Consider the following 22,822-nt stretch of genomic DNA (forward strand, 5'->3'; position numbering starts at 1 on the left):
TCATATGGAGTGAGCTTAGATTTAGCAGGTGTTTTAGCTTTACCCTTAGATTCATTGTAGAGTTATTTTCCGAAGAATTAGAGGAAGATTGGCTAGAAGAGTTACCGTTCTTACCACTCTTACCGTTCTTATCATTCTAAGGGTTTTGAGAAGTCTGAGAGGTACTTTGAGATGACTTGTTCTCCTTAGGCTTTCCCTTTTTGTGCTTCATCTCTTGGGAGAGAGCAATTGCTACCGCCTTGTTGAGATCCGCGGAGTCGAAGACTTCTACTTCAATATTTATATATTCGTCCAACCTGAAAAGGAAAGCCTGTTTGTGCTCATCATCTGATTTGCGTAATTGGGTGCCGAGCTACAAAACACGGTTAGAAAAAGACATGACTGGCATACCATTATGCTTGAGACCGCGCCAATCGTCCTTCAATCATGCTAGGTACCGGGGTGTCATAAACCACGTCTTGAGCTTGTCTTGGAAGTCGGCCCAATTGAAGGAAAGGGGCGTGTCTTCATCGGCTGCCTCTAGGTGCGCGGCCGACTGTGCCTCTCGCCATGCATGATACCAATTAATGGCATCACCGGCAAAGTACATGGCTGCCGTTAAAACCTTGCTATTTCCTGTCTTCTCAGTTTTCGCAAAATAAGCATTAAAGTGAGGCAACCAAGAATGAATAACACTAGCATCCATCCATACTTACTAAACGTGATCTTCTTTGTGAGGGGTTGTTCGAGTCTGAATCTCGGCTTGCGCCACTTGATGAACCACCAACATCTTTTGGCCAGCTCGGGTTTCGAGGTGAGTACCTGTAAGATCAACTCTTGCATGCGTTGGTCTCTTTGCGCCTCATGCTCTAAATCCAAGGCCGCTCCTCTATCTTCGACCGCCAAGCGCACTTACTCGTGCTCACGCCCATGCTCCACGTCTACCTGTCTTTCTTGGCGCTCGCGATCCAATGCTGCCTTTCTTTCTTTGGCCGCCAAGCGTGCTTGCTCGTGCCCATGCTTTAAGACTGTCGTTCTTTCTTCGTGTTCACGATCTAATTCTTTCTTTCTTTCTTCGTGTGCGCGCTCCAAGGCGGCGCGTTGCGCTTCTTATTGTATCATCATGTCTATCAGCGTCTTGACCAAAGCCTCCATAGGATTTGGTGCAATCCTTGGCGTGGAGGGGGAAGGGAGAGGGTTGGAAAAACCTCCTGGTGGGGAAAATTCTTCTTCGCCACCTCCATGCGAAGTATCCATTCTGCTTTGGGTGATGACCTTACACTGAAGTCTTGAGTTCTTGAGTTCACTTGGGTTCTTGTGGTTCTTGGGTTCGTGGGTTCTTGAGGTTCTTGAAGTCTTGAGTTCTTGAGGATCTTGAGGTCTTTCTTTAACTTGCAATCTATGTTAGAGAAGGATCTTCTCTTACCCGAGCTCTTCTCTTTCCTGCGGTCCTTGGCGGCCTTATGCTCCCACCAAGGTTGCTTTTTCCCACCTCACATAGATTGGCCGGCGGCTAAGTGCACGGTCCGCTCTCAATGAGTAAAAAAAGAAACAAGGGACGCTGAACAGGCCCTTCTTTCTTGGGTTTCCTGTTACTCTTCAAAAACACGATTAGGAATCAACACGCCCAAGTGGGCTTGGGTTACATGCGACCGCAACAAGCAAAAAAAAATTATTGTGGTTCTTTCCTTGAGTGATACAGAACACTACCAAAGCTCTGATATCAATATAAGGTGCATTGGAAGTGAATGTTGAACTTTGCTCATAATGAGTGCTCCGAACTATGCTCATGGGTTCCTTTTACTACGGAAGGGAGAGCCTTCTGTTCCTTTAGTGAGAGAGTGCAAATGATCACAAACAAAGTGGAAGACACTCTGAATGAAGGTGCCAAGACGAGAGACAGAGAGAGAAGGATACGACACAAGAATGTTGTCAAGCCCTCCTCTGAAGGCCCCACTCTCTATGGCGAGAGCGGTCTACTATTGATTGCACAAATCTCTACAATGCAATCGACTTGCCGACGATGTCAATGACGATGAGGATATTGACGAGACGGACTGAAATCTGCAAATCTTGTATCTGCTGAATTCTGACTCTATGTCGGTGACGACAGTGATGGCGACGACGCGACGACGACGCGCTGAAACCGTAAATGCTGAAATTTGCGAATAGCTGACTGAATTTGCAAACGCGGGCTGATCTGACCGTGCGACGAGGATCTGCTCTGTAGGAAGGTAAGATATGGGAGGTTTGGGGGCTGTGATGTTGAGTCTAACTGCTGAAAATTGAAAATGCTGATGCTAATGGGTGTTCTGTCGTCGTTGAGAATCTGCAAAACGCTAGGTTGACTTGCTGATCCAAAAATGCTAGGTTAATATTTTGTCTTGTTGCAAAAACGCTATGGATTCTGCTATCGCCAGGTTGATCTACAATGTTGAAAAACGCTCGGGTTGATCTACATTTGATGAAAACGTTGATTGATTCTGATGGCTGAAAATGCTAGGTTGCTTGCCGGGGAGTTTTGCTGAGAAGGTGCTCTGTTGGACACTTGGTTCCTGCTGCCTCTTTTTGCGAGAAAACACTAGCGCTAGCTTTTTTTATATACATCCTTGGTCAAATTTCCCTACCAAGTTTCCCAACAAAGTCACTTATTAATAATAATTGAAAAATGGCTAAAATAGGAAAAATAGGTATGTGCACTGTAAAAATGCTCCTGATGGGTTCTAATAATAATTTAATAATCATGATGTGTGCAATCAGAAGATATGCATCTACCCTAAGTGCCTGGATATGTATGGTCTGCGAATAGACTCACAAAAGTGCGAGAACACTTCCTAAGCTAGGCTAACTGAACCCTTGTCATGAAGTAGCTTGTCCACGTACGCATAGGCTTAGATGTGCACTTGATAGTAGGCATGATGCCTTCTTCAAGCGGATCTGAGGTAGAACCCACAATTCCGGTAAAGACAATGACTTGAGCTCAAGCTCAAAAAGCTGCCAAAAATGCAACGGTTGACGAGGAAGCCACATTGCCTGTTCAAACAGAAATTGAGAACATCTCGGCGAGAACAGGAAGAAAATCATGAAAAGCTAAAGGAGACAAAATGAAAGCAAAGAGGCTGCAAGAGAAAGTTGCTCTGAAAACTGAATTGCATCAAACAAAAGAACAGCTTACACATGAGCAAGAAAGCAAGAAAAATGCAAAATCACCTAAAGAGTCAAAGACTAACTCGGGAGGTTCAGTCCTGGTGGACAAAATCTTTGAGCCTTTAGATGCAATTTTGAAACCCTATGAAGCTAGCCTAAATCCCAATCAAACCCAAGAGCATAGATGGCTGACATATCCTCATCCAAGGTATGAAAAAGAGAGGTTGTAAATGTGCAAGGAGCTCATACGGACGACCCAAGCTCTTATGGAACCACATATTCCAGATGCTTTAAAAACGGAGGTGCTAATTGCAAAAAAAGCCAGGAATTGGAGAGCCATGGTATTGTAAACAGAGATCAGGAAGAGTTGAGGGTTGAAGCACCTTTAGATACAGGGGAAGTAGCCAATACCACAGATGGGGTGGGCTCACAAGCAAGGATTTCATTAACGTAATCATGATCGGGTGATTATGTACATAACTATAGTATTTACACAAAAAAATCACGTGATCACGTTAATTGTTAACGTGACTTTGATTTTGACCTGCAAAAACCTATAGAGCCGGTTAGCTCTCCGGGTTTTTTCATTTTCCCTGCGGGGACCACTGAGCTTTTTCATTTACGCGGCGAGCCCGCCGGGAAAATGAAAAAACCCGATGGGTGTAATTATATATAGTAAATAGTGTGCTAACCTTGGTCTTTTAGCTAGGCAAATCCTTGGGGAGTGTATTCGAGTGCCGGGTATTGTCATCTCCTTGTGAATTGACCTAAGATTACAGAGTCACAGGTCGTTTTTTTGGGCCGAACGTGATTCTTAATTTGGTAACCACTTCCAAAAAAATTTAATTTGTTTACCGATATAAAGGTACGAAACCATGCTCATTGCGAAGAAGCCATTGGTCCAAATGAGGGCTGTAATTAGTTTTAGAAGATGAGCATATGTAAATGACGAGTCGATAATCAAGGGTCGGATGTCCTCTACTAGTGTACCGGGCATATAAAGATCCTTGAAGTCTTGCATTTGAGTTGATTTACAATATAAGAGCTATAATCCTTGATTGGGTTAAGTAGCTTTTATATATTGAATTGATTGTATGGGTGGGTTACAATCCTTCACTGGGTACAAGTAGTCCCCAATTGGGTGATTATATTGAAGATTTATTTGCATTAGTTCATGCATTGGTTTATACAGAGAGTGCATTATGTATTACGATAGATTATTAGTGCATGAAATGACCAATCATATATTTTATTGCTTTTGTTTGTTTTTTTGTAGCAAATGAAATTAGATGTGTCTTATTGTTTGCAAATCAAAGTGGACATATAAATAATCATTATAATAATAATTGCATAGAGAGATTCATAGCATTGTTATGGTTATTACTCTATGTATAGACTACATTGCAATGTGTATGGTTGCTCATAATATAGGTGATCGATATGTGGATTGACTAGCGTGCATTGAAAATCTCATATTGTGCATCATGGTTACTTTCATATTGAATGGTTTTTAAATTATAATATATATTGAAAATAAAAAAAAAAGTTTTTAGAACTGAACATCTTGTTCTTTTCTCTTCACTTTTAATTTAAAAGCAATGGAGAAAAGGGCACAAGTGGTACGAAGAAGCCAAAGAATAAAAAAGCTCCTGGCAAAGAGTGGGATTATGCTCACAACATATGCGGTCGATATATGAAGTGGCAATATAAATTTTGTCACACAACAAAATCTGGCGGTGCACCACGTATTATGGATCATTTTTTGGGTAGCGCTAAAAATAGTTATAAAAAATGTGAACAGTCTCAGGCACCTGCAGTTGCAAAGCGTTTGAGAGAAGAGCTCGCCAAAAAGGGTGGCAAGAGACGAAAGATATATAGCTCTGTGCCTTCGAATCAAAGAGTTCCCAGAGCCAAATATTAACTCTGCAGATCTTGTAGTGACGCCAACTAACCTTGGAGAACAACCTGCGCAAGGAGAGGAAATTCCAGGCAATGTTCCTTTTAAACGTCACAATGAAGGTGGACTTTATCAAATGCATCAAAAATCATTATATTAAAGCTTTCGAGTGCAGTCTCTAGAAGAAGCACAAATAACACTCGCCAAAGAAATATTCTTTACTGGAAGTGCTTTGGTCATGGTAGAGAGCAATCATTGGAAGGCTGCTTGGAAGAAAATCGGTGAGTTTGGTCCAGGATTTTCAACTACTACTTGATAAGAAATGTTTTCTTGGACAAATGTTACATCGAAGTCCCAGAGCGTGTTAGCAAAATAATACTTGAGAATATTTCTCTTTTAGGATGTACGCTTGTGAGTGATGGCTGGTCAAATGTTCAGAGAAGACCGCTGATCAATGTAATGCTGGTTTGTCCAAGGGGAGAAACATTTATAAAGGCGATTGATAGTTCTGGTGCAATTAAAAGTGACAAATATATTTTTGAGGTCTTGATTAATGTAATTAAAGAAATTGGTGTCGAACATGTCGTTCAAGTTGTAATGGACAACGTAAAGCATTATCAAAACGTCAGTAAATTAATGCAGAAGTGTTTTTCACACATTTTTGCCAATGGTTGTAATACGCACAGCTTGAACTTGGTGCTGAAAGATTGATACATTAGCGAAGAAACCACATGGTTCGCCAAAATAATTGATACAGCACGTCAGGTTGTGAAATTTATCTTGAAACGACAAAGAGTGTTAGATTTGTACTGGATACACATATCAGTGATGCTGAAACTTCATGCTGAAGCTCGGTTCTGCACACACTTTTATACCTTGGAATCACTTCTTCGTAATAAATGTGCTGGGATTGACACATTCAATTGTGCGGTCTTTTATGAATGGCAGCTTGAGCTGAAAGAAACAGTGAAAGATAAAATTACATGTCTACGTGACAATGTAAACAAGGTTGCTTGGTCGAGGAGTGTAATGGATGCATACCATGTAATGATGCCCGTTATGTTCGCGATCCGCAATCTTGATCAAAGGGCAAAGTGTGGATGACATGGTGGTCAGTCCAACAGAGTCTTGAAAATCCTGAAGAGCTGAAAGAGTATGTAGTAGAGAAGGAGTGGCGATTATCATTCTCTGGCAAACAACGAAAAATTTTAGCTAAGTATTTTTATGTAAGGTGGAAGAGCGCTTATAGTCCACTCCATAGCGTGGCTTACATGCTCGATCCAGAGTATTGAAATTTAGATCTGATGTCCTATACAGAGGTGGTATGCGATTTCTATCACGTGGTCAACACGCTCTACTCCAACGTTCATGACCGAATTGATTGCATAAAAGAAATGAGTGCATTTAGATTAAAATAAGATCATTTTGCGAATATTTTTTATACAGGTAATGGCAAAAGAGAAACCTGCATGGAAGTGGTGGATGATGAATGGTGGAGAGCACTACTCTACCTTACGTCCTCTTGCAATGAAAGTACTCGCACAATGTGCAGCAAAATCAAGTTCAAAGAGAAACTAGAGTATGTACAAGTATGTTCACAACACTATCCGCAACAGATTATTAGCAGACAGAGCAGAGAAATTAGTGTATATGTATTGTAGCGAAAAGATACTGAATCACATCGAAAATGCTGGCTACGAGGAGGAAATGCCAACCTGGTTGGTGTATCTCAATGCACTGTAGACGAAATAGAAGAGAATTTGATAATAGATGTGGAGGTTGAATTACAAGGAGAACCACAACACTCAGACTTAGAACTAGATAGCAACTAAACTGATTCAATATAGCTTGAGAGTAGAATGAGTAAATGTCAAAAACCATTGTAAAAGACCTTGTATTCAAATGTGTTTTGATTAATTACAATGCTTCATATTCTCGATAGTATATAGTTTGTCGCGATATTACATAGTTTGTCGATCTCAATTGTGTTGCCCTGAAGCAGCATCTTGATCATCAAAAATATTTCTAATTGTGCTAGGGGTATCTGGACGTGCTTGCTTGAATTTATATTCGTTTGCCATGCCAAACATAATATATATTCCTTGTGGAATATCTTGTGAACAGATTGCGCATCGACTACTGTTTTGCATCAAACGAATAAAACAAACTAAATGATAATAGTGACCACATGTCAATGTATAGTACCCACTCCATCCATCAAAATTCTTCTAACAAACTGGACATTGGGAAGATGAGGATGTATCTGAAGTAGACAAGGGGACCAACTCCGGATGCAAGACAAGGTGGCTAATGTGTGTCCCTTGTACAGGTGTTGGATTCACTCGCTGTGTCAGGTTTTGAACTTCCTGACTTAAGCGGTGAATGCTTTTCTCCATCCGAACTTGTGACGGTTGCGGTGTCTGGGTGGCTATAGAAAGACATGTTATTTCTACAGCTTTCTTTGCCAACTATGTCGTGTAAATATCCTTCTCTCTCTTTAACTGTAGGTCGGCGCCTTCCACTATCAATGTCAGCTCATCTCGGGTGAAAGCACACACACAACTCTCCCTTAAATCATGAGTGGCAACAGTTGTCTCCTTTGACGAGAAGTCTACTGGTCATTGTTGCACAAAGTGAACATATAACATTTTTGCAAAATATAGCGCACAATCTGCATTGTGCAGGGGATGGCCATAAACCTCCAAATAAATCCTCTCAGCGTTATCTTTGATACCATCATGGTTGCACTTCGAAACCTTCCACCTTCCTTTCTTGATCTCTGCGTCCTCGCATGGCCATATTGTCTTGATTATGTCCTTTGTCACTTCTTTATTGATCTCTTTCCATTGCATATGGTTTGGATTTGCCCACTTTGAGAGTCGGCGAGCATTACGCATCGCTTGTTGTGCCAACATGCCGTGTGCTAGAGACTTCATGCGCTGAAATGCATTAACAGTCGCTTGTTGTTGATCATCAGGCAATGATTGGGTGCCAATATCTTGTTCTTGATCGGCCATTTTCTCTTAGAGCTGCAGTCAACAGAGTGAAAAATATTCAATATCATTGGTAAATATATATTCTCACTCATTGGGACACTACGGGGAATCCACTAAATCAAATCACAACAAATGCGACTAATTGAACCACAAGGCAAATTTGAAATACTGACAATTAAATGACAAATTTGAAATCACTGAAGATAATTGACTCAATTCGGTGAACCACTTCAAACCAGATAATACACTTCAATAAAAAAAAAGAATATACTTGACAAGAAATGTATATCATAGAAATGTTTAAATCGGATAAAATGATGGTGCAAATTCAACAAGTGGACGTTGGACAGGGTTAGGGTCTGTCTTTAAATGTTATTTGAAAAATATTAACACGTCAGAAGCATTCCTTCTTTGGTCCCGCTCTTGTAACCTCATCCAACGATCTACTTTAATTCGAATTCTGGAAAAAACAAATTCTGCCTGCACTCCAAAAATCTATCAGTATGTCGAACATGTAGCCCAATGCATAAATGTCGCTCGCTTTTGTGTATGCATTTGCGCACCGTGGACGTATAGTTCGGGAGCAATCCAAGGTCGCTTAGCCATCTCGGAATTCCCTGCTCTCTGTGCATTCAAAACTGCTTCGTCCGATTGTGTACTTGGAGACAGATAATTATTTGTTACGTGCTTAGCATGTGTTCTCAGCATCATACCCCAATCAATGATACCGATGCGAGTAAAGTCCAACATTACGTTGAATGGAATCAGGTCACTGTGCACTTTATCGACCGAGTGGGTAGCCGCAACGCCGTCGATTAAGGCATGATAAATTGCCGGCATCTGCTCAACCACTACTTTGATCCGCACCGTGTCTATCTCGCTTACAGGTTTGTTTGCTGCAGGCAATGACCTCCAGGCATGTTGTAACCTGTGCATGTGTCTTCTGAGAGCGAACGGTAAGCGGCACATCATGTCGCCCACGGTACCCCCATTGTAGTATGGGAATATCGTGATCCAAGGAGCTTCTTTAGTAAACCCAATGCACCTTACAATGGAGGGGTGAAGCGTTTGCATTCCTTGCTCTATCTGAAAGCTGTCAAATTTTGCCTCACTCCCTCCCTTGTAATATTTTCCCACATATGTAATGTGGTCTGGAAAAAATGAGATGCCTTCGATAGTGTACAATGTGCACACACCGAAGGAGACCAAGGCTTCGTGAGGGATGCCGACAAGATAAGTGCACTTTGCATTCAAAGCAGTGCGCATGATTGTGCTGGTGCCGCTGGCATTGGATCGACCTCCCAAAGCTGCTTGCGCATCTTAGGTAAGGCTGCTTGGTCCTGCGCTTTCACACGCTTCATCTTTACCTTTTGTTCTTCCCACAATTTATCTCAAAGCTCTAATTTTGACATGTCGCAAGCAGGTGGGATATCTTCCTTTAAGTCTCTGCAACATACTTTCATATTGCCCAACACTGTCTTGACCTTGTGGTGGGGGTCAAATTCTCACATCCCAGCTGGACTCAACAACTCGCATTGGCCTTCAAGTCACAACCTGTGCTCTGTGTTCTCCCATATAGCGCTAGTGATGTCTTTGATGTAGACACCGCTTTCACTAATCTGCTGTATGCGATGAGCTGCACATGATGAGATTGCCAAAATACATTCTTTATAAATGGCATGCATAATACATTTCTTTTGATCTGGCGTCATATTTGCACTGGACAATACAAAAACAACATATCAAATACAAATTCATGGTTGCGAATGACACCACCACTCTCACACTATCTCAGGTAAACTCTTAACCACCACTTGAAGACTTTAACAAATATGCAAGCAAATATTGATAAAAGTTAAATATAATCTTCACTTAAAATTGCAATCTGTTATACGTGTAAAACGCAGTTCGAACAAGTGGTTTATAAGAAATTAATTCAGATCAAACAATACATGCTAACGATCTTTAATATTTCAGCATATATTGAATTTTCAACTTATATTTTTCTCTGTGCGCACATACTAATTCAAACAAAGCACACACCGACTTAGAATCTTCAAAAACATTTAAAACATTAGAAGTATACAAATTGGACTAGCAAATTGTGTTCACACACTTTTTTACATAGAATTTATGTAAATGTAGCAATCAAAAAGCGATGATAATTGATGCTCTTTAAAAAGATACAAAAGAATATTTAACATGCAAATTGTGTGCATTTAGATTTTTTACAGAGAATTTATGTAAATGAAGCATTACAAATAGCGATAATTGTTGAGAGTCCTTTAAAAAGATTAAAAACGAATATTAAACATGCAATTTGTGTGCAAATAATTTTTTACATGTAATTTATATAAATGGAACATTTAAAATAGCAATGATTGATAAATAAAGTATTCTATATAAATGAAACATTTAAAATAGCGATGATTGATGAATAAAGTATTCTATATAAATAGAACATCTAAAATAGCGATGATTGGTGAATAAAGTATTCTATATAAATGAAACATTTAAAATAGCGATGATTAATGAATAAAGTATTCTTTTGAATATGATTAGCTAGTACATAATTTCAAATGGACAGTTAAAAACAATAAAATCAATTAATTCATACATTTTGTATATGAAATACTCTTCACAGCTGTGTTACCGACCAAGTATTTTATATACTTAATACTTAAAAAATTAACTACACATGCACATACAAATTATATGATGTTCGTACGACCCGATTAACGACCTGAACGCCACATTTATACAAAAACATATGCTTCTAACAAATGACACTCTATTAGTTGCGTTACCGATCGAGTGCCGCCTGAATCTAAGGAAAAACAATGACCTACATACAAACATCATATAGCCGCGTTACCGACCAATGTCCATATGTTTTCTGGGAAAGGGGAAGGGAAGTTGACTTACCATAAGGATACTAGATTCGCCACGTTATCGACGTAGTACCCAAACAGTAAGCCAATACTTACCACAAAGACACCATCTTCCCCACGTCACCGAGGTGATGCCCCCGTGATAAGCACTATTCCATAGAACAGCTTACACACACACTCCCATTGTGTAGTAAGGTACCTTATTACTGCCGTGCACTACGACAAAAAGCACACTATCACAAAACGCATACACACACACACACAACACAGACCCGGATCGTGTAATCAGGGTCCTCTGCTGTTGCCGCGCACTGCGACGCAGAGCACGCTCCTACACAACCCCCTCTCTCCTCTCTCCTCTCGACGTACCTGCAAAGGTGGTCGCAAGCGCTCTCTCTCTCTCTCTATGAGCTCTCTCTCTCTCTCTCTCTCTCTCTCTCTCTCTCTCTCTCTCTCTCTCTCTCTCTCTCTCTCTCTCTCTCTCTCTCTCTCTCTCTCTCTCTCTCTCTCTCTCAGAAGACGAAAGCAAGATGCTAATACACCCAGCAGGCCCGATCGGACCCGCGCATATATAATGCTAACAGCCCGTCGGGCTTTTCAGGATTCCCTACGGGCCCGCCGGGAAAACTGAAAAGCCCGGCGGAAATTTTTTGGATTTTCAAGACACCACTAACCGGGTTCTGTGTGATCGTGTACATGTGTCAATAAGACCTTGTGATCACACAAAATTTGACGTAATTACGTAAATATTAAATCCCTGCTCACAAGCAAGGATGCCTATTCCGGAGGTAGAAGAACCGTGGCCACAATCCTTATGGGAATTGATCAGAAACCAAAAAGATGATAGTGCTACTTTACAATCAACACCTATCCCTGAGATAAACATGGACATGAATTTTTCCCAGGAGATATAGGATCTCTATATAGGGATGTCGGGTCTGGAGTTTTACCAAGCACCGAGCAAACTTTACCGAGCGAACAAAAAAAACGAGAGAGAGAGAGAGAGAGAGAGAGAGAGAGAGAGAGAGAGAGAGAGAGAGAGAGAAAGAGAGAGAGAGAGAGAGAGAGAGAGAGAGAGAGAGAGAGAGAGAGAGAGGCAATTGCACTTGATTATAGAAAAGTAGTATCCACTTGAAACACTCGGATGCCAAAACTTACAACTGTGTGTGTGTGTGTGTGTGTGTGTGTGTGAGAGAGAGAGAGAGAGAGAGAGATACGATTATTTACTTTCATTTCTAAGCCATGAGTAACACTTTAGTGAAATTAACATTATTTCTAAACAACAAAGTAATTATAACAATTGGCTTCATCAAGTACAAAACATGATAGTTTAGCATGAATCACACGTAAACATGATGAAGGCATGTCTTTTACGTGGTTTGTCGCAGGCTTGAACATTGTATTATGGATCTCGCACCATCCTTTTAGCCCTGGCCTCAATGTACATAGGCAAGGCGATTTCATGAAGCAAAAATCAACAAAGCAGAGTAAATCAACTGACCTCACATAGTGCAAATCAAAATTCTTAAAAATCATTCAAAACCACATCAATAGCCGGCTAGCTGCTAGCAAATATTACAATGAACATACATAGCTTGCAAAGGCAAAATATAGGTAAGGGGAGGTACTAAAAAATAGCATGTCCATGACCAAAAGAAATGGAATGCTCACAAATGATCGAATAGGCTCCCAGAGGGAGGTGTATTCTCCTCATCCACCACATCTGCAGAAGTATAGGAGGCCAAAGCATGTGTGTTTATGCTACAGAAATAGATTCACCAAATAACACACTTGGTTTAGCATTGCACTTACAAGTTCATTCTTTGAAGACTTGTCATCAAAGCAATCTCTGATACCTTGGTGGCATTAATGATCATAAACAAAAATCTACAATGTTTGTGTTTTTTTTAAAGTATAATAACCAACAAACATTCAATTACATATACCGGATTTATCTAATTATAATCAAGACTTTTGTTCATTTCAATAAAAATTTTGAGCTCGAACACTTAATTCTTGCTAGACTTAACACATGGCACATGCAATCTCTCTGTGTGGACAAATCATGTAAAGCTTGTGGGACAATTATGCAAACCGATGGGACACTGCCCAAAACTGCCCCACGTCGATGCAGGACAGCTAAGGGGAGTATCCCAAAAGGGTAATTCTATGAACATGATACTAAAGATAGTAATAGAATAATGATAATATCAAGGGTGTTTAATTCTCTGTGCCCTAAAAGTGGTCGTTAATAACCATGGCAAGCAATTGAGGAACTTAGAGCCCCGTCTCGCAAAGGGACTGCAAGACCTACAGGACAAGCATCCTATGCTCTGCAAATTCCACCTTATTTCTTGATAATCATGGAGAGAACCCACAATTTTCCCCAATTATGGTTCAAATGCATCCTAATTTTCAATGTGAGTTTTAAGTGTATGCGTTCTAAGTTTTACCTATTTTCACAATTTTAGCAGCACTTGTAGCATGGTCTTCATGTCCTTATAAGTCCTGCAAACGGATTGGTGTGACAGTTGCTTTTGGAGAATCCAAGTTGCTGTAACCCGTAGAGGTATGGGGCAAGACGGGGCTCTTAAAGCAGATAATAGTGGTGGATTGTCCCAGTTTGTATTTATTGGCACTGTCTGCTTGCAAGGAGCGATATAAGCATGGTGCCAACAAATGTTGTACACAATTTTTAGGCTTTTTGAAGCTATTTTCAGATGCTGCTTTTTAGCGTCCCTTTGGAACCATGCCTTTAATAAAAAATAGTTCTTGCATAAAAAAAGCTAATTTGTCGAGCGTAAAGAGACGAGAGCAAGGAATGCAAGATATGCTGCTACATTTCTCTCTCTCTCTCTCTCTCTCTCTCTCTCTCTCTCTCTCTCTCTCTCTCTCTCTCTCTCTCTCTCTCTCTCTCTCTCTCTTTGACCAAATTGTCAGATACTATATAAAGGTCTTGCCGGATGAAGATCACAAAGCTTTTACAAATACAGGACTTGAGTACAAATAACAATATGTTGAGCTTTGGAGCAGTGAATGGCTCCACGTACAAATGCAAAAAATACCTTGGAATCACAAAAAAACATTAGGCAGTGCCAGTAAAATGTGCATTAAGTCTCACGATAAGTTGTTGTTTGCACATTTTTTTTGCATGGGTCTAGACTCTCGTAAGTACCATGAAGGCAAAGATCTATATGATGATGATTGAGCTCATTTCTTGCCGAAGAGGCCAAACAAGCCACCACCACCAGTGCTAGAAGAAGACTGCTTGGACTTGTGAGAGGGCGTTGATGCTCGCGGGGTGGCGGGATTTTTCGGGGCATTTTCCACGCTCTGCAATGGAATCAGTCTCCGAGAATGACTCCTTGTCCCCTCGCACACTGTTGTCGGCACGCCTAGCACTGCCCATGACGCTACTCTCTCTCTCTCTCTCTCTCTCTCTCTCACTCTCACTCACTCACTCTGTGGTTACGTAATACGGTTGCCTTTCAATATGCCATCCACACGCTTTCGAGACCGGCCTCTCTTTACATTTCCTCTCTCTCTCTCTCTCTCTCTCTCTCTCTCTCTCTCTCTCTCTCTTTCTTTTTGACATTGAAATGAAACATGATGGCAGTTACATGGCATGTCCTTCCTTATAAATTTGACTCGTGGCTTTTAAACTGTCATTTGAACCAAAGCTGTCGTAGTTCCAATCAACATCTCACACATTGCATACTAACATAAAAAGTCCAACAATCTCCAAATTATCTAAGGTTATGTACATGGAAAAGGCCAATAAGATAAGGGAGCACAGATCCATTTTGCAACATTTTGCATGAAGTATCCGCATGACTTGAGTCCAACCTCTCTCTCTCTCTCTCTCTCTCTCTCTCTCTCTCTCTCTCTCTCTCTCTCTCTCTCTCTCTCTCTCTCTCTCTCTCTCTTTCCGACAGCAGCATCACAAAGAGACAAGAGAAACTAGAAGTGTAAGGTATTGTGCTACAACACTCTCTCTCTCCCTCTCTCCCTCCCCCTCTCTCTCAGGCAGTGCCAAAAAATCCCATGTCGACAATTCTTCTGAAGTTTATGAGGTGAGTTGTCAAGCTGTGGAGGTGGAGAACACGCGGTAGTCGAGGAGGAGGAGGCATGGGCACCGAGGAGGTGGGAGGACCAGCCAATCTTTGAGTACATAGGCTGCCACTAGGTGTCGTTTGCGATTGCCTATCTCACATCCGATAGCTTCTGAGAAGCTGTGGTTGAAGGGGCGGGCGAGGAGAACCAACAAGTTCGACTCTCGACCAGCCTGACGATCATACAAGTTCAATCGGGACACACACCTTAACCATTCCGTGTCGGCGCGGGAGGATTTAGGATAGAGTCCCAATATAGCCTGCCTAGTTAGGATGAGCAAACGAGTTCATTTGGGACACACCCCTTAACCATTCCGCGTTGGTGCGGTAGCATTTAGGATAGAGTCCCAATATAGTCACCCAAAAGTTTTTCTCAATCCATTTAATTTAATTTCATCTCAATCCAATTCCAGATGGCACTTGATTGTTGAGAATTCCACATAGGGTCCCGAGCTTGATGTGCTTATCATCATACAGGTGTTAATCTTTGTAATCCTATCTACCCGGACATGACCCTTCAACATATCACGTCTACGGGGAACAAGTTAAGGCATGAATTAACATGAGCTAATGCTTTCACTATAAATCATTAACTAAATGAACAAAATGACATGAACATCTTTATTTACTCCTTTATCTACCAGATCATAAACCTTTCTTCACACTTTGACTCGCTCACCTTTGCAGTTTTGAAAACAAAAAGATGCAAGTTTCTCAAGAAGGCCCCCCTTACCTTGCTTAACAGCGCGCTCCAATAAAATGGGACTTTATCCTAAACTGTCCCGCGCCGACGCAGGAGCAATTAGAGCAGTGTCCAAGTGGTTTTTGTTACATTTGTAAATAGCAAGAGAAACTTCCACCTAATGGGTGGACCTTGCTTTGGAGACATGCTTTGGAAAATTATATGCTCTGTGCATAGTTGAACAACGAGGAGCAACGATGTCTAGGGTTGAAAAACATTAAAAACACAGCTCTTTTGAGACATCAAAGAGGTTTTAATGATAAAAACTTGAGCGAACATAGATAAAGAGGAAAATGGATCATAAAGGTGTAGTTCATCATCGTTATGAAGGAAAATGAAACGTCGAGAATAAGTTGAGAGAGGTGTCGATTGAGGTTCTGGGAAAAAAAAAACACTTAACCTCTTGAAAACATTTTCCCTAGGTTTTGGCATTTTCCGACTTATTATCTGAAAGCGTGTGGCACGGGTAAAAAAACACCATTGGTTTGTCTTCTCAAAGAGATTGTGGTGTGGAAAAAGTGGTCTTTGTTTCGCTCTAGGACAATAGTTGTTCAGCATGTGCTATCAATCGCCATATGACTATAATGGTTATGATAAGCCTAAATTTTGAGGATTTATAGCAAATAAGGAAAATGAAAGTTGGATTGTAGGTCATACTGCCTACTTTGGAGGAGCCAAGAAAAAGATGCTGAACGAAGAGATATCATGTGTTTTTTAAGCACATTGTAAGTTAATATACACTCCTCTTTTCAAGAGAAGCATAAATATTGTGTTGAAAATGGTTACATGCACCATCATAACATGCAGTACAAGTGTGCAAGGACGAACTCAAATAGTTCTAGAGAACGGGACATGCTATTTTGGATAATATTCCAACATCAAAAACTTGGTTGTCATGGTGGGATGTTAGAGTGCCACACTGAGGAGATAGATTTTTTGCTCAAGATGAGTCAGGTTCTTTTGTCCCAAGCACAAATCTTTCTAAGGCTAAACATGCAAGTATGCATGCTTCAGTTGGTTATAAAAAAATTCATTGGTCTTTATGAAGTCAATTGTGTAGATATGTCACTAGCAGTTCTTCAAAGTGTGCGTTATAACACCTACTTGAAGGGCATGTTATCATCCATAGGATCAATGTGGTAGACTTGGCAGCTAGATTTATGAACAATCAGTCAGTGTTTGCATCAAATAAAATACTGGTTGATGCAGCTCAATCATCAGTTCTAGAAATGAAAATACCAAATCTAGAAATGAATAGAGATACAATACAAGATTTAAGTGTGTGCGAAAATCGTAGTCAGTTTTTCTTAACCCTGATGAAAGTCTTGAAGAAGATTGCCATAGATCAAAGTTTGTTACTACCACTACACCATTTTGAACCGTACCACAAGCAAGCAAAATGCTTCCACTGTTCCTAGTCTTTGATGGGAGAAGAAGGTGCCTCAGACAGTTTGGGCAATTAGGCGCACAGAGCCTGATAGAAAAATAAGTGTTTTGGTGTTCTTCTCGGAGAGAAAGTACGTTGTAGTAGGTCCATAAACAACAATTAATGTGAAAAATGGTGAATATTCATGTCCCTTGCTTTTTTTTTTTGGGGGGGGGGGGGGGGGAATATCGTGATGTGGGTGCCAAACCAAGAGGAATTGTGGAGGGGTTCGTATGGTTTTGGAACGAGAGTAACACTCATGCATGGAATATTGATGAGATTATTATTGGACCTCTTCGGCTAGTTCCAGGGATGTGGGTCGTTGAAGAAGGAACCTATCTGCTTTCATGGGAGGCTGAGATGCTACAAAACAATGGATTTGTGCTACAAGGAAGCAATGCAGAAACACAACACAACCTCTGCCCTATTGGGCAATGTGAAACACAGCCTAGTTCAGTCTATGCTAGATTCAGAGATGGAAAGCATCTCAGATGGAGGTCAAAATTAACCAAAGACTTCAATGAGAGGATAGCATTGGGCCTAAGCATGCAAGCACTAATAGTGAGAGAGGTTATGTTGGTACCTACTGTGTTGCATGTTTTTCATGGTAGCACTCTTGCCTTGCTTCAACAGAGGGTTACTTATGCTATGACCATTGCAAACTTCCCTCGATGTACTTGTGAGGATTTCCAAAAAAGAGACAGCAAGTGCCTCACGTATATGCATTGTAAACACACATACTTTGTGTATTTTTGAGTCCTTGGGTTGGATTCTATAGCTCATGATTAGTTTGTGCTTTAGGCAGCACTGACAAAAGTAGAGTTGTTCCAGGATTGTCTGGGACACCAAAGTTTCAACATAGCATTGACTTTTTGAGCTAAGGTTTATGGCCCTCTATGCATTGTTTTGATAGTTTATGTTATTTAGTCAATTAAGAATTTATATTATCGCAATGATCACCTTTTATTGATTAAGCATTTTTTTGGACTACTTGCACTTGACATTATGGAAGGGATTAATACAACAAATCCTTCTATGCTACGATTCTCTTTATTTTTGCTCGGAAAAATGCCACACTCAGTTTTTTTCGCTCGGTGTATGGATCTCCTCTCGGGTCTGTCGCATCTGAAGAGAGCATACCACGCTCTCTATAGACTTTGCCATCTTTCATAGGAGAACTTGAAACAAATTCGGAGGTTAAAATGGTACCTTTTTAGTGGAAAGCCACACCAAAAATGATGGATACTAGGAGCTTGCATGAATTGATGTCTTCTCCTATACAATGCACACTTTATCTCTCAGAGCTACTAAAAAATTAGACCGCACCTATGGGGCCAAATGGGAAAACGTCTGGAAAAGATGGGGTTGAAAATCCCTTCACATGACCAACTTGTAGATGAAATCCCTTCACATGACTAACTTGCAGATGAAAACATGGATGAAACCTCGCCTAAGAAACCACAAACAAAGCCGGTAGCAGTGAATAAGGTGGGTGATTATTGTGAAACACCACCTTACCACTTGAGTACAAAGGAGTAAAGACCGTTGCTATATTAGATAGTGGAAAAGGAATTGCCATTGCAACCAAAGAAATGTGGATAAAATGAGAAAAGACTGCTCTTAAGAAACCTCGATTGAAACTGCAATTAGCAGATGGATACATGGAGTAACCGATAGGAATATTAAAACAAATCATTGTATCCTCGTGTGGCATAGAGTATGAGCATACCTTTGCGATAATGAATTTTGCCAAGAGCAGCAAGTTTGATATCATATTGGATAGACCATTCACACATCAGCTCAAAATGGTACAAGACTGGGGCTATGAATATATCTACTTGAGACACAAAGAGGTCACAACAAAAATGAGTGACAAGGATCATAGTTATAAGAAAACCCCAGGGGAAGAATTACACTCCACAATCGAAGAGGAAAACGAGGTACCTGCTTGGTTGCAAAGCAAAGCACATATTTGGGTGTGCAAAGCTTTGGGGTGTGGAAGTCTTAGAAAGGAAGATTACATCCTAGAGCGTTGAGTAGAAGATGAAGCTTACATTAAGGAACCATTCCCAGAGGAGTTATTTTTGAACCCTTTGGATGGGATCAAATATTGGCGACTCTTGATGTCTGCATAAATAAGGTGACCATCACCAAAATTTGCGATGAAGATGAGTATGATATAATTCCCGTATTTACGGTAAAGGTGTTGAAAAAAGCCAACGAGGTTTGTGAGTGTGAAAGCAGAAAAGGTGAAACAGACAGCTACATCATGGAGCATGATGCCAAAGTGCAAATGAAGGAAGCAGAGCAACCACGAGAATATGTCATCATTGACATACTTGAAGAATCGCTAGAAGTTGTTTCAAAGAAGTCGTCTACAAAAAAAAGCGCAATGAAAGCAGATGAAGGAGCAAACTTTCCAAGTTCAACGTCAAATGTTCAACAAATGCAAGATCAAAAGAAGAACAGGAACAAGGAAGAAAATTGACTGTCTCTACGACAATCAAATTTAGCATATGCGGAGAAACAGGACTTAAAATCACATGTTCAGCTGTGATAGATCTTGAAGCGACAAAGAATCTAATGTCCTATGGAACATGGATAACGATGGGGAAGCTGCCAATCATTGAGCTAGAGGAGATAGTGTACACAAGTTCTAAAACGGTGATTCCTAGCTTTGGCATGGCAAAAGCCATACTGAAATTGAGTACCGGGGAATATAAAGATACTTTTAACATAATTGACTCCCATCATATCAAAGAGTTTGATCCTGACAGAAAGCTGGAGGAACATCTTCTTTTGACAACGATCAAAAGTTTCAACAACGACAATGGTAAGGATCCATGAAGCTTCTCAATTCCATGCAAAGAAGAAATCGCTAACCATCGCGAAAAACGGTAAAGCAAAGGTAAACACTGAAGTATATCAACCTCGCAAGACGACTTTACCCTCAACAATCTTCCATCAAACTTCCCGCGAAGCCTCTACATCAAGAGCCAAACCGTCGATAATGCAATGGAAACCAAAACAAAAATTCTATCAACCAAAGTTTCCATCACATCAAAGTATTACGAAGAAGCCGAAGAGAATCAACTTAGTGACACTAGGTTGGTAATGGGACACTTTTATGTCCTATTAAGTGACCATTTTCCTTGAATTATGTCAAGAGTTTCAAAATGGATTTTGAGGTGCTATCTGTCTAGAAAGTTGTCTCATGAGCTGAAAAAAACTCGACATTTTTTTGGAATATCAATTCCATCTTTAATCTTGTCCTTGCACAACATTTCACAACCTAAACTGTGTGAAAAAACGAGTCCTGTTTTTGGCTTTTTTCAACTTTTTGCAACTATACCACTCTAGAATTCATGTTTGTGAGGTCTATAATGCTAGAGAACTATCTTTAGTAGTCCTCAACATGTCATGATGCTTCTAGGGAGAAATAAATGTTAAAGTTGTAAGTTATGACCAAATTACAAAAATTGTGAAATCCTGTTTTTAGCCAATCTTAGCTCTTCTATGATTTTTTTGGTGGCTTTCATGATATCCAAATGCAGTTTTGATTTTCTATGTCTCATATTGTAACATAAAGCTAATATGCCTTGATTTTTGGGGCACCTAATACCCTATTTTGCATAGTAGACAACGATGATTGATTTTTTCAATTATAGAAGAAAACGAAACATTCTAGTATATCAAGTATAGCTTTTTCAATATTGTTAGTTTCTTGTGACAACTACATGCATTTTGTAGGTAGTAACCATATCTAGTTATAAGGATCATATTTGGCTAGATATTGAATAGTTTCTATGGGATTCTACAACTCATAATGTTGAACCCAGTTTTTTCATGTTTGCTATATTTAGCACTTCATCTTTGTCCGCAAGATTCTCCTTGGTAAGAGATTTATTATTCTTTTGACATGCTCCATGGCTCCTTATGAACCTAAAGGACAATAGGGAACTAAGAAAACATGCATATATTATTTGTATTGAGCGTGGATATAGAAACTTTGATGATAGGTTTGTAGAATGGTAAAAATTCAACTTTTTTGTACCTATTTCTTTTGGCAAAAAAAAAAAAAAGTGAGTGAGAAGCAATCATATGTTCTTATCACCAACCCATTGAAGTTAACTAGGGAATTTATCTCAAGTCCTACAAAAATCCGTAATCTTATTTTTATGCAACAAAACGTAAGAAATGACTGTTTTGATGAAAATGTACCGGTCCATCAACTTTGGAGGCTTGGTGTGACCAAAAGATGAGAAATTTTACAAGTTCCTTATTTTTTCCATGTGTAGTAGGCCTTGAACTATAACCTCATGAAAGGATTTTACAAAATGAGTGGATCTACTATGGTTTTGGAGGTTTTTTTCAAAACCCTGAAAGGACACTTTTATGTCCTGTTAGGTTACCAAAGAGCACATTAAAGTGAAAGACCCAGTTTGGATACATCAAGCATGGGTTCAATTTCAACAACCAAAGGTCACAGGGTGGAGCATCAAATGAGTCAATCACTGCTCAAGGCTATTTCCAAGGAAATACTAATGTTTGGGCCAAAAAGCCTAAAGTAACAGGCTGGGTCTACTCACCTCGAAAGAGAAGCTCTACAAGGAGCAAGCCAAGCTATCAACGGAAGACAAACAACTCAAATAGGAGAAAGAAAAAACACAAAAGGAATAAGAAAAGACCTTCCAAGCATACAACACAACAAGTTTGGGTACCAAAATCAGACTTCAACCGAGCTACCCAACCCGTACAGACACATCAACAGATGATTCCAATCAAGCTACTCGAAGCACAAGGATTTTATGCAGGTAATACTCAAATATGGTCACCAAAAGTTGTAGCTTAATCTGGAACAACCAAGAGAAATCATGCAGCACAAGCTTCTATCCAAAAGCAAGCAAAAACAATCAACATCTAACGAAGCCAATTGCAACCAAGGCTGCTACAATCTCTAGATGGATACCTTATCATCAACTCCAAAATTAAGGCTTCTACAAAGGAAATAATCATTTATGGATACCAAAGCCTAGTGTCAATCAAGCCAAAGAAGAAGAGAAAATTCCAAAGACGGTCACACAAGGACCAAAAACAAGATAGGTTTCGAAATTGCTCGTGGAAACTCAAACACAAAGAACCCACACACACAGATTCAAAGGCTACATCAGTCACTCGAAAAGCAAGTCACGAGGAGCCAAAATTTGTTAACCTACTCGAAAAAATGGTGGCATCCAATGTCCAACACAATGGAAGAGGCCTAAATTTCCAAAAACAAGATAGGTTTCGAAATTGCTCGTGGAAACTCAAACACAAAGAACCCTCACACACAGATTCAAAGGCTACATCAGTCACTCGAAAAGCAAGTCACGAGGAGCCAAAATTTGTTAACCTACTCGACAAAATGGTGGCATCCAATGTCCAACACAATGGAAGAGGCCTAAATTTCCAAAACTTATGGAATTGGGTTTCTGGCCTTGAACATGTAAGTCCAAGTCGCAATTAAAAATACATGGCATAAAAGTCAGAGTCGGGCAGCTAAGATGAGCGAGGCACTAGTCCCCAAGCTTCATGTAATATTCTCTATGGTCTAAGTGTCTTAGCTATTCTAGGTACTTCTCAAGCTAGAAGA

Source organism: Adiantum capillus-veneris, chromosome 17 (assembly GCF_014529385.1).
Source record: "Adiantum capillus-veneris isolate H3 chromosome 17, ASM1452938v2, whole genome shotgun sequence".
In the NCBI taxonomy this organism is placed as follows: domain Eukaryota; kingdom Viridiplantae; phylum Streptophyta; class Polypodiopsida; order Polypodiales; family Pteridaceae; genus Adiantum; species Adiantum capillus-veneris.